The 12417-nt window shown below is 39.7% G+C and overlaps 1 long non-coding RNA gene across 1 annotated transcript in view; it reads left to right on the forward strand.

Annotated features, from left to right (window-relative positions):
- Positions 1-1241: 1241 nt before the first annotated feature.
- Positions 1242-12417, forward strand: part of LOC108434385 — a 35901-nt gene continuing 24725 nt past the window's right edge. The window contains exon 1 of the long non-coding RNA XR_001858366.2: positions 1242-1329. This is a non-coding gene — a long non-coding RNA (uncharacterized LOC108434385). The remainder of the gene's footprint in view (positions 1330-12417) is intronic.

The following is a 12417-nucleotide window of genomic DNA, read 5'->3' on the forward strand; positions in this document are numbered from 1 at the left end:
GTTTACCTCTGGACGGTGTTAACTGGACTGGTTATATGGACTCATTTAGTTTAGTGGAGTTCATTTATCTCAAGCAGTTATATTCTGTACAAATAGATTGGTGGCCTGAGATAACTGTTTTCCATCTTAATGCATTTTCCTCTGATTGAAGCCATTGTGATAATTCAGACTGACTGAATTAATTTCATGCTCATTGCTCATCATAAAGTATCAGTTGGCGTGGCTATTGGTGATTCATATGGCCAAGTGAGTTTCAGAACAGACTGTAAAATGCCATCCATTGTGCCCCTGAAATGAATGCCAAAAGATGTACAAATTCATATGCAGAGAATCAAATATACAGTACGTCTTGCTCTGGCTCATATGAATGATTTTTTTTTTCAGTCATGAGGAGAAATTAGGTGTTTGGAAACAATAAACAGTTCCTGAGAGTGCTTTGAAATGCTAGTGGTGATAGACTTAAAATGTACTGCCTTACTGCACTGCTCTCTTTCAAAGTATTCAGTTCAAGTGGAGTTTCGTTTGTCTTCCTCTAGCTCTAATGAAGTTCCTCGCACTCGAATTCATTGTAGTACATATTGCCTGTTACATCAAAGAGCATGCATTAGATTCTACCTATCCTTGAAGCTAGCAAAGCCTTGCAAATTCACTGGGGAATGAAGCAAGGTATATTCTGATTGGGTATAACCAGTATGGTTGTGCGCTTTATCCAATATTTATGACTGTCAGCATTAAAAGCTCATCTCATGTTTGGCATTAACACATGTTTATGCCTCAGATACTTCACATTTACTAACAGAGCTGATTGTTCCAATGACAATACTGAGTGCACTATCTAAGCAGAGTTTCACCCACAAGTATAGTGCCTGGTTTAGGCTTGACCAAAGAGAAATCCAGGTCCACAATATATATCAGCCTAGGACAACGGTGGTAAGGACATCTCCCTAAGAACATGAAGAAGAAACACTAAGAGGAACCAACACTCTAAAAGGGGAACCCGTCCACTAGGTACACTGCATAGTGTGGCTTTGATAAATGAGAATTATGTTGTAGCAGATGAGAGAAACAGGCACTCAGATCAGACCGTGAAGAAGGCTGTTTCTGAGATTGTCTGGTCTGATCTGGTGGACTAATTGTGTTAAATATATAAATATATATGTGTTAAATAGCAGAACATGGGAAGTACAGCATATGCTCTTTTTTCCTTCTTTCCCTGTAGATCTGCTCGCTCACTATGATGGACTCAACACTGTTTTGCGAGCTATTTGTGGATGTTGAAGCTGCACTGCTGTGGGAGCAGAAGCCGAGACATCTTTGCCATCTCTAAAGGTGATTACTGACTTATTTGACCTCTTGATGATATATTTGATTTCTTGTCCTAATATCTTCTTGATCTCTGAACGGCAAATCTGATCTCTTGACATATTTGATCTCTTCACAACGTGATTTTTGTCAAGATATTTGACGTGCTAATGATATATTAGATCTCTTAAGGGTGTACTTGACCTCTTCATGAAACATTTAATCCATTTATGATAAACTTGACCTCTTGACAGAATATTTAAATGTCTTGGCAGCAAAGGGCATCTGTTGACAGCGTACTTGATCTATTGACTGTATAGTTAACCTCTTGACAGCATAGTGGATCTATAGGTGGTGTACTTGATCTTATGAAAGTATAGCGGATCTTTTGACAGCGTACTTCATCTCTTAATGGCACAGATGTTCTGTGGGCGGCGTGGTTGATCTCTTAACAAAATATTTGACCTTTCAATGATATATTGATATACTTGACATCTTGCCAGCAAACGTCTGCTCTTGGTAGCAGTTGGTAGACAATCTCTTAAAAGCAGAAGTGATCTCTTGACAGCATAGAGGATCTATTGACAGCATGCCTGATCTCTTCACAAAATATTTGATTTCTTCACCAATACCAAGATTGATCTCTTGACAGCATAGTTGAACTATTGATAGTGTACTTAGTCTCTTGACAGTTTAGTGGATCTCTTGACAGCCTATTTGACCTCTAGGCAACTTAGTTGATCTGTAGACAGTATATTTGATTTGGACAAAAAGTCCATCTACAGCTCTTTTTAATTGTACCTTTTGTTTAGGTTTTGATCCACATTTCATAGAGCGCATTTACCACAATACCTATTCTGCAGGTAGCACTCTGTATATTTTATTTTATTTTTTAGAATATTTGATCTCTTGATATGCACTTTATCTCTTGACAATATCCAGGGCTGTAGGTCACAGTCTTTGATGATGAGTGTCTTGATGACAGATCTCTTGATGGCACATTTGATCTCTTGACAACATGCTTGATCTCTGGAGTATATAGTTGATCTCCTGATGATGCATTTGATCTTTTAATCTCTCTAACGCGCTGCTGTCATGTCATGTACATGTCCCACACATACGGGCAGGACCGATTGTGACGTACATTAACATGCTGTCACCTGCCCACATCTACACGTTTCATTATCCCTGTACCTGCCGGACTGCAGCAGCAGCAGCTGACATTTTAATTTGAAGCACTCTTTTCTCACTTTGGCCAAGATGCCTATGATGCAGGTCAATTGTTCCCCCGCTAGATGACAGAAGACAGCAATTAAGCGGCGCAGAGGCAGCCCCACAGAGGGGAGCAAGCAAGCGGCTGGGTGTGTGGGTTGGGGGGGGCGAACGGGAGGGGGTTGCTGAGACAGCCCGGAGGCTGTCATTGTCTTCAGGGGCCTCTGGGAGAAGTGTGGTTAGTGTGGGCGGCCCAGTGAGCCTTGACAAGGCCGTTAGCGGAGGGGGTAGGTCAGGTAAGGTGGGACGTGGGGGTTCATGGCGAGGGGTTAGTTAGTCGAATTCACAGAGATGAAAAGCAGGCGAGGTCCCTTAGCATGTACAACCGCAACAAACGTTTCCGACATGAAAAGGTGAAAGTGGCAATTAGAAGGCATGCTGCAAGATGCCGTGCTGGGAGTGTAGTTAACGAAGCACCTCTCACCTCCATCGCAAGCTCCCGACCTCCCCCATTTCCCCTTGGCCTTTTTTGTCAACTCATATCGTCCTTCGCAGCTGTCACGTTTGTCCGTTGCTAATTCGTACACATGCTCTCAGACTCCGCCATTTAACCTTGCTGATGAAAAGAGGCCACGCTAGCAGCTTTAAGACGAGCCCTGGCGGAGGAGAGGAGGAGCTTTGGGGCTTAAAGGTTTACTGCCTTGTAAAGATACATTCTGTTCTATTTACATCTAGTGTGTGTAGCACCAGCAGGAATATGAGTTCTTTCTAATAACTTATTTATACATTTTTTGCATCTCCAATCAAAGGGCCTCATTCACCAACTGTTCTAAAGAAGAAATTTCTTCTTAACCCGTGTGTGGTGTTCCTTGGCTTTTGCTCATTTTCTGTGAATAACACAAACACATTTTCAATGACTTCACACGGTTCACCCCCCAAACATTTATATTACCCCCCAAACATTTATATTACATTTGTATTAAAGTATGGAGGTGCTGTGTCCTTTCACTCTGTTCTCCTCCTACATGGCCTGCTGTTAGTGTGTGTTTGTCTGTGTGCATGTGTATGGTGTGTGTGTGTGTGTGTGTGTGTGTGTGTGTGTGTGTGTGTGTGTGTGTGTGTGAGGGTGGACAACATGGACAGGCTGCTGATTGGCTACAGCTGCAAAATGAGAGCCCTTCTACTTGTATATCATACATCATTATCATTTACACAAGATTTTAGCTGCCCCTTATTATTCTGTTAATAAGGTTAATCGAGCCAATAGCTTGTAAATCACATATCAAGCCAATACCTGCTGATTAACTGCTGCTTATTACTACAATATTATGCAGTAACTATGGTGAATTAAGCTTTTTTAGAACACTTCTGTTTGGGTATTATACATAATCTTTTTTTTTGGGTGTGCATTTCTGTGTCCTTTAATTTTAATGTTTTTGATTAAAACCAATAAATCTCTAGAACATTGGCATTATATTCTGAAGTAATGAAAACATGCATTAAAGAGGTGTTAACATTAATGTTAATGCATATTAATGTAGTAATTAACAGCCAGTCATTTACCAGTTATTGGCTTGATAAGGCGTTATAAAGGCGTAATAACGGACAACTAAAATCTTGTATAAAAGATTATGATATATATTATGCATTGCTTTATAGTAGTTACTGTTCAGGAAAGTAGTAATAAGCAGCCAGTATGAAATTTAGATATAAAAATTGCTGGTATTCAGTGCCTAATATGTTCGATTTTGTAGCAATAGTGCTCTGACAAATGTATTTCACCCTAGTAATTGCGTAATAAAGTATAATGAGCTGTTAAATACCAGTTACTAGCCTGATAAGCCTTAAGAAGAACCATAAAAGGATATTATAATGTCCTGCTATGCTGAAGTGTCCCCAGACTTTTGACAACCATTGTATATACTGTACATATGATGTCCACGTGAGTCCCTGCTGTAGCGTCTTGTAGCTGGCGTAATATGGCACTTTCTCAGCACATTCTGAACACTTGTACACAGAGTGGAGTGCCATGTGTGTGGGCTGCAGATTCCACTCTCTGGGCTGAGGCCATTAATCTCGGCCCCCGTGAACTGCAGCAAAACTTTTCTGCTGCAACAGCTCTCACCTCAATGAATATGTCAAAACACTCGAAGCAGTCAGGTGGATGTATTATTAATTTGAGGGGGGTTGTCATTGTTTATTTGGACTAAGCTCTCGTTGGATCCTGGCTATTGCGTCGGATGCTTGCTTCTCCTCGCAAGTCTCGGTCGATACAAAATGACGGCGTAGGTGAATGGAATTCTCTGAGCAGAACATGCCGTCTTGCGGTGGAGAGTGCTTGCATGCAGCGAAGCTACTCTGATTTACAGATGGAGGCGCTTGCAATTGGCTGCAACGTTACGGCCCATTACTAGACTGTTCATGGAGTGCTATGGGTGTGGGCAGGGAAGTTTAATGTCCTCCAGTAAAGATGAAAGGCTTCTGAAATGCATTGGTCAATCACATTGATTTTTGTCAAGCCCTTCCACTGCAGCACTCCATAAGGATGAAAAGCAAAAAGTTGTTCAGTACCTATATCAAAGCAGGCATACCTGCTTTTGCCTTTTTTGGTCTGGGGATAGTACTGTATGGGCAATTTACAGACAGGGAGCCCCAATTAATCCTGAGTGCAGATTGGGCATCTACCTCTTCATCTCAAGGAACTGGGACACAACTTCTGTAAGAGTAGTCAGTCGTATATGTAATAGCTTTCAAAGTGGGGGTTGCAGTGTGGGGGCTTATGGGTTGTGTCCAAAGTCTGTTTTTCTGTTGTTTGCCACAAGCCCACAAGGCACATATTACTAGTGCAGAAGTACAAAATGCAAGAAAAAGTACAAAGTACAAAATGTTCCTGTTTTTCAACAGCAACTATTGATACACAAATGTCCTGATTTGCCACTGTACCGAATCAAATCTGGAATAAAACAGGCTTCCTTTAGCCTAATTTGTGCTGATCATTTTAACAGTTTTAATAAATAAATGGTCTTAAACACTGGAGTTAATGTATAACTGCTAATTTACCGTTTAGCCCTAAAGGTTGGTGCACAGATTACTTGTCGCCACAGCAATGCAGACAACAGCCTTGTCTAGCTAGTAGCCAATGAAATGGCAAAGAGAAAGGTTTGGTTGGTTAGTGTAGTGGTTAACACCTTTGCCTTCTACGCTCTAGACTGGGGTTCAATCCCCGACCAGGGCAAGCACCCTACACTATACCAATAAGGGTCCTTGGGCAAGACTCCTAACACCACCTTGGCCTACCTGTGTAAAATGATCAAATTGTACGTCGCTCTGGATAAGAGCGTCAGCCAAATGTTTTAGATAAACATTGAAAATTTGGAGACAAATGGACACATTTGTGCTTATAAGTGCTCAGCTGGTTTCTTCATGCATTGAATTTGTGATGAGAAACAGTTAAACTCTAAAAAGTGGTGAGGCTGAAGTCAGTTTCTTGTTTGAATTTTCTTGTTCCACCTTAAATGGTGCAGCAGTTACATTCCTATTTAAGGTGGAGCGGAAAATTTCGAGCATGATGCAGGCAGGTGAAAAGCTGACTTCAACTTTGAAAAAAGTCTAACGTTGAAAGACATTTTACAAGAAACTATTCTACTGCCGAGGAAAAGTCTCCTGCTGGAGATGCTGAGCAAAAGCTTAAAGCAGATGAGAGTAAGTCTGTGCTTTCGTTTATATTATACTGTTCGCTTGTACTTGTACTAACTAACTAACTGTACATCAGCACATACTGAGACATACAGCAATCAGGCTTTTAAACACACAAGGACTGATCTGAAAGCCCCCCTCACACGCATACTCCACACTCACACACATATACCGCTTTTGATGCTCTACCTGCACTATCTGGAACATTGTTGCTAACACTGTGTTTACACTGTTACACTGTTTCCTCAGGTTTTACTACCTCAGTTACGTCTGTGTTTATGTATGTTATCTGACTGCATGGTTCACAGATCACAGCATGTTTAATATCTTTGCCCTCCACTGTACTTGTACATAGATGGAATAACAATAAAAGCCTCTTGACCCGACTCTTGACTTGAGTAATGATGGTAAAACGGATATAAAAATGTTGTGGCTCTCACAGTGGTTGGATTTTTATTGAAAGGACCAAATGACTCTGCCTAACATGTGGGTTGCCGACCCCTGGTGTAGGCCAATGCTTGTTTTATTCTTTTATCACAATTGTTTTACTCAGTATAAAGACTACGTTGTGACAAACGCTTCCTCTACATGTGGGTTTTGACATGAAAAACTTTGCCCTTGGTAAAGGACAGGCTAATTATACATCTTGGAGCCACAATAAGGCTGTGCAGGGTCCTTCAAAGACTGCACTTGCAAACTTCCAATAATTCTAGATCACTAGTCAGCCAGTCACTTTAAATTCTACCTCACTTCAGACCTAACCTTGAGTAAAATTCATAAAAATCTCATTTTGATTGCACTGGGTGACGCTAGTGGCAGGTTCTGAATTTGTTGAAAGATCAGTAATTATTGACTAACACTGTTGTCAATTTTCTTAGCTTTTCATGGAAACAAGTCAGAAGATCTACAAATCCGGAGAAACTGCGAGACGTTTCCACTCCGAGAAGCGCATATCTAATGTCACTAATGCATACACATACAGATGTTTAATTCATATCACATAGCTGATTAAACCCAGTAACCAGATTGATTCGATGACTGTGCTTCACAGCCATGGACGTAATCGATTATCAGAAACTTTCACATTTGCATGCCTCCCAGCATAAATCAGTGTCTCTGCCGTGGTACCAACCTGTAATACAGCAGTAATGATTTCTCTTCCTCGGCTCTTATTATATATTCCATATTGGAAGCAAAAGGAAGGCGATTCTATTGTTAAAAAGGCTAACTAGACAGGAATTGATAGACTTTCTGTTGATTTTTTTTTTTAACCCAGCTCAAGGCGAAGGCCTTTACAGATCAGTGGCTGTCATGGTAGGCCAGCTATTGCAGAGGGACTTTCAAAGGAAAAGCTATTTCTTATTTCAGCGCCACTTCCCCACCCTCCAGTGCAGGAATGGAAAAGTTATATTCTGTATTCAGTTTCAGTCTTGAGGGAGAGATCAATATTCATGATTCGCAAGGCTGAATCAATGCAATAGCACTTTTTCTTGCCTGCATTTAAGCGAGGACTTCTTATTACTTATGAACAACTGGCAGTTTTAGAGACGGTGTAGAGAGATAGAATTGGGAGACTGACTAAATACTGCATTTAGAAGTGTAATGCAAGTGTCTCAGCAGGCATTTTGTTTTTTTTACAAAAAAAAACAACTTTTTAATCTGAAGTTTAGTCTGTAGTCTTGCTTTACATGTGAAACTTTCACGCAACTTCAGGTGCCCAAACCTTACATGAAACTCAATTTTCAGTGAGTTGCTTACGTAACCTGTAATGTTTTAAAAGCTTTTAGTCCTTTTTCGACTCTCAGTATTGGACTCTCTCTTTTCTTATGCGGGAGGATTATCTTCTATATAGTGTTCTCTGAAATATCTCCTAGGGGCTGTTGTGACACCTAAATCAAATGATCTGAATTGTGGTATGATGGTAACAGTGGCTTGTTTGAATTCTTTCAGTCATGCTTGTGTGAGCATAATTTTAAGTAATTCTCATTCAACTTCAAAGTAAATAAATAAACAAACATGTTAGTGCATTTTTTTGGTTCGTTTAAAACTTTGGAAGCCAGCACGTTACTGCCAGTTAATGTGCACATTTCATCCTACGCAGGTATTCCTCATTAGCTCTTCAAACACAGTGCCGGGGATTAAAACGTTCTTGTAAACAGTCTAAAAGATGATCTGCCTGGAAAGAAACATTGCATGAAGAAACATGTCTGAAATCCCACCTTATTAGCACAATGTAAATTTGTACTCATTAATTTGAATAACAACTACATTCCCGCTAACAGACATGACAGATTTGTTAACTTGTTCAGTCTTCTGTCTTTAAGCGAGTAACATCTTAACTGAGGCAGCCTGGCTGACGCGTACCTTTAGAAGATGATGCATAACGTGCTTTTATTCAAATGCTGGTGAACATTTACTGACAGTATGCAAGCTTGCTTTTTTAATGATGTTTATTTGTTTACTTATTCACTTGTAAGCGCAGTAAGAGGTGGCAGCTGGGGAGTTTTATGATCTTTTCATCAAGCACTTTCCTGAATATCTTTAACTATGTGATTTGACGCTGCCTTTTTTTCATTTTGGAGCATTTTTTGTCTGGTGAAATGCATTCCATGATATTTCAAAGGGACATTCCAACCTGAAAATGGACTTCAGTGCGTTGTTTGTTGTGTAATGTTATGTTTTTTTGCACAACACATCCCTCATCCTCGTCACTTTGACAGAATTCTCGATTTTATGTTGTTTTCGTGTTCGTCATGTTCATCTGTGTTTTCTCACTACAATACCCACCATGCGTTAAGGAGACAATTGGGAATCACTGTGGTGTCAGACAGCCTTGACTCCTAATAAACACGACCATTCCACTTTCAAGATACGTCTTCAGACCAAAAGTTTCAGTATCTTTCAACCAGGCACTGACGTGAATAGGTATTTTTTACAATAGATGTAGCAGTGGTCTCATTTTGGCTAATGTGTCACTTTAAGGTCTCTCTGTTTTGCCAACATGGACACTGAAGTGATTAGCTTCTCTCATGATTCACATTATGTTACTGAGCTGTATGTGAAGCCCCTGCTGTGCTGATGATTTCTTGCATTGATGAATGAGTGCAGGTTAAAGTGGAGAGAAATATGGCCGTACATGAATTTCTCAGCTAGTGAAATTTGAAATGTGGGCAATATATCTAGCGTTTCTCATAATCAGGTTGGTCTAAGAATATTATTCAATTATTCAACCTATTTCTACACCTTTTATTTCAGTTATCTTACTCCTTTATACATTTTTTATTCGATATAGCTCAACTTAAGATGTATTGCTGAGATAAAGTACAGAACAATATTAATTGTGAGGACTTCTGTCTAAACTAAGCAAAACTGCTGTTAAATATGTTAATTTTTAACTCAACATGAGGTCAGATGCTCACAGTGAATACCAACATTACCAGAAGCTTCATGTCAGCCTTGAAAGTACTAAAAGTGCTATCCTTGTAGTGTTAACTAATCCTGATTGCTAGCCTGGCAACTAATCTGTAGGCTAATGAATACCACCAGGCAAGCATTAGTGTGACTCTTAACTCACTGATCGAAATTATAAAGAAAAGAGTGATCAAGAAAATTAGCAGGTGAAACACCATATATTCACAGTTGACTAGCATTTCATAGAAGAAAAGACTGAGTCTTATGGTCTGGCTAAAAATGATGGATGAAATCAGTTGCTGCTGATGTCTCTATGAAATTTTGATGCTTTGCCATCGTTACTTGATGGTATAAATTTTATACCAAAATTGGGTAATGCTTTACTTGAACCCTGCCACATAACAATGATATGAACATGGCATGGCAGATATTATATGCGGTCTTGGGTTTTCATGACATATTATGCCCAGTAATTAAACAGTATCAATTTGCTTATACTGGTAAATATTATGACAGATGTCAAAACATTTTACTGGCTAACTTGTGATGTTAATGTGATATAAGGTGCCATAAAACACAGCAATATTATACAATACAATTCCAGTGAAGTTGGGAAATTGTGTAAAACATAAATAAAAACAGAATACAATGATTTGCAAATCCTTTTCAACCTCTATTCAATTGAATTCACTACAAAGACGAGATATTTAATGTTCAAACGGATAAACTTTATTGTTTTTTGCAAATATTCACTCATTTTGAATTTGATGCCTGCAACACATTCCAAAGAAGTTGGGACAGGAGCGTGTTTACCACTGTGTTACATCACCTTTCCTTTTAACAACACTCAATAAGCGTTTGGGAACTGAGGACACTAATTGTTGAAGCTTTGTAGGTGGAATTCTTTCCCATTCTTGCTTGATGTACAACTTCAGTTGCTCAGCAGTCCGGGGTCTCCGTTGTCGTATTTTGTGCTTCATATGCGCCACACATTTTCAATGGGAGACAGGTCTGGACTGCAGACAGGTCAGTCTAGTACCCGCACTCTTTTACTATGAAGCCACACTGTTGTAACACGTGCAGAATGTGTCTTGGCGTTGTCTTGCTGAAATAAGCAGGACGTCCCTGAAAAAGACGTTGCTTGGATGGCAGCAGATGTTGCTCCAAAACCTGTATGTACGTTTCAGCATTAATGGTGCCTTCACAGATGTGCAAGTTACCCACGCCATGGGTACTAACAGCCCCCCATACCATCATTATGGACTGTAGATGATGAAATCCCTAAATTCCTTGCAGTTGCACGTTGAGAAACGTTCTTAAACTGTTGGACTATTTGCTCACGCAGTTGTTCACAAAGTGGTGAACCTCGCCCCGTCCTTGCTTGTGAATGACTGAGCCTTTCAGAGCTGCTCCCTTTATACCCAATCATGACACTCACCTGTTTCCAATTGACCTGCTCACCTGTGGAATGTTCCAAACAGGGTTTTTTTGAGCATTCCTCAACTTTCCCAGTCTTTTGTTGCCCCTGTCCTAACTTCTTTGGAACGTGTTGCAGGCATCAAATTCAAAATGAGTGAATATTTGCAAAAAACAATAAAGTTTATCCATTTCAACATTAAATATCTTGTTTTTGTAGTGTATTCAGTTGAATATAGGTTGAAAAGGATTTGCAAATCATTGTATTCTGTTTTTATTTATGTTTTACACAACATCCCAACTTCACTGGAATATGACATCTGCCATGTCATGTTTATGGCATGATTGTGTCAATGTTATATAGCAGAGTTGATGTAAAGTGTTACCCAAAAATAGCTACAAGATATAAATCCAGGGAGAGTCTTACTAATATTTTCAGACTAAAGATGTCTTTTGCTTTCTTTATTCTCCTACATTTCAGGGATTAAGGTCAGCAAAAAAAATGGTGGAAACTGCCAAAATTGTGAGTTAACCTTTCTAACTAACCTTTATAAGGCTACAGTGCTACATTTTATGCCTCTGATATGGCAGTACAGTTTGTCAGGATGTCAATAAACTAGTGCTGAATAGAGATCAAATAAAAAGGCAATGAATTTCACCTCCAGTCACTTCTCTTCTAGTCAGCCATTTGTCGACTGCGTCTGGCTTAAAAAAGTCTTCCTGTCAGAGAAGTTGCAGTGTGCCTTTCCTGTGCTCTGAAATCCTGTGTTCTGAAAGTGTCCTGTGTATCTGAAATGCACATCAACTCCCTCGCATGAGGTTTGAAGATCTATTTGTGAGCATTTCCAGGACAAAAATGCACTGGTTCTCACAGTCCTAGTAATCCCAGACGCAGTCAGTGATGTTGAGGTCTGGATGCTGGGGTGGTCAGTTCATTCTTTTGAGACCACCAGCTTCTTCCATACTTTTATACTTTTTTTTAAGACTTTATCACCTTCTTGACAGCTACACATACATCCTTTCAGACCCGTAGCGCTGAGTTGTCTTCTTACAGTGGAAGGATGGACAGAAACGCCGGTGGGTTATTTCAGATCTGAAGCAAGAGTTGATTTTCTCCTCTCTCTCAAAGTACTTGAAGTACTGATGGGGGTGGGGTAATGGTGGTCTGCTGGGTTGTTAGGAGTCATGTTTTTGTATCTTTTCCAAAGCTCTTTATCTTTTTCCAAACTCCAATTTTGGAAACTCCTGTCTTTTTCTCACTTGTCTTCCTTTAACTTTCTCCTTCCTTATGCAAGTAGATTATCTTATAGTTAATATCCTCAGAAAAATCTCCTGAAAAATAACTGACTTTTGGCCATTTTGACTAGAAATGTATATATG

The sequence above is a fragment of the Pygocentrus nattereri genome, chromosome 22 (genome assembly GCF_015220715.1).
Source record: "Pygocentrus nattereri isolate fPygNat1 chromosome 22, fPygNat1.pri, whole genome shotgun sequence".
NCBI classification, from domain to species: domain Eukaryota; kingdom Metazoa; phylum Chordata; class Actinopteri; order Characiformes; family Serrasalmidae; genus Pygocentrus; species Pygocentrus nattereri.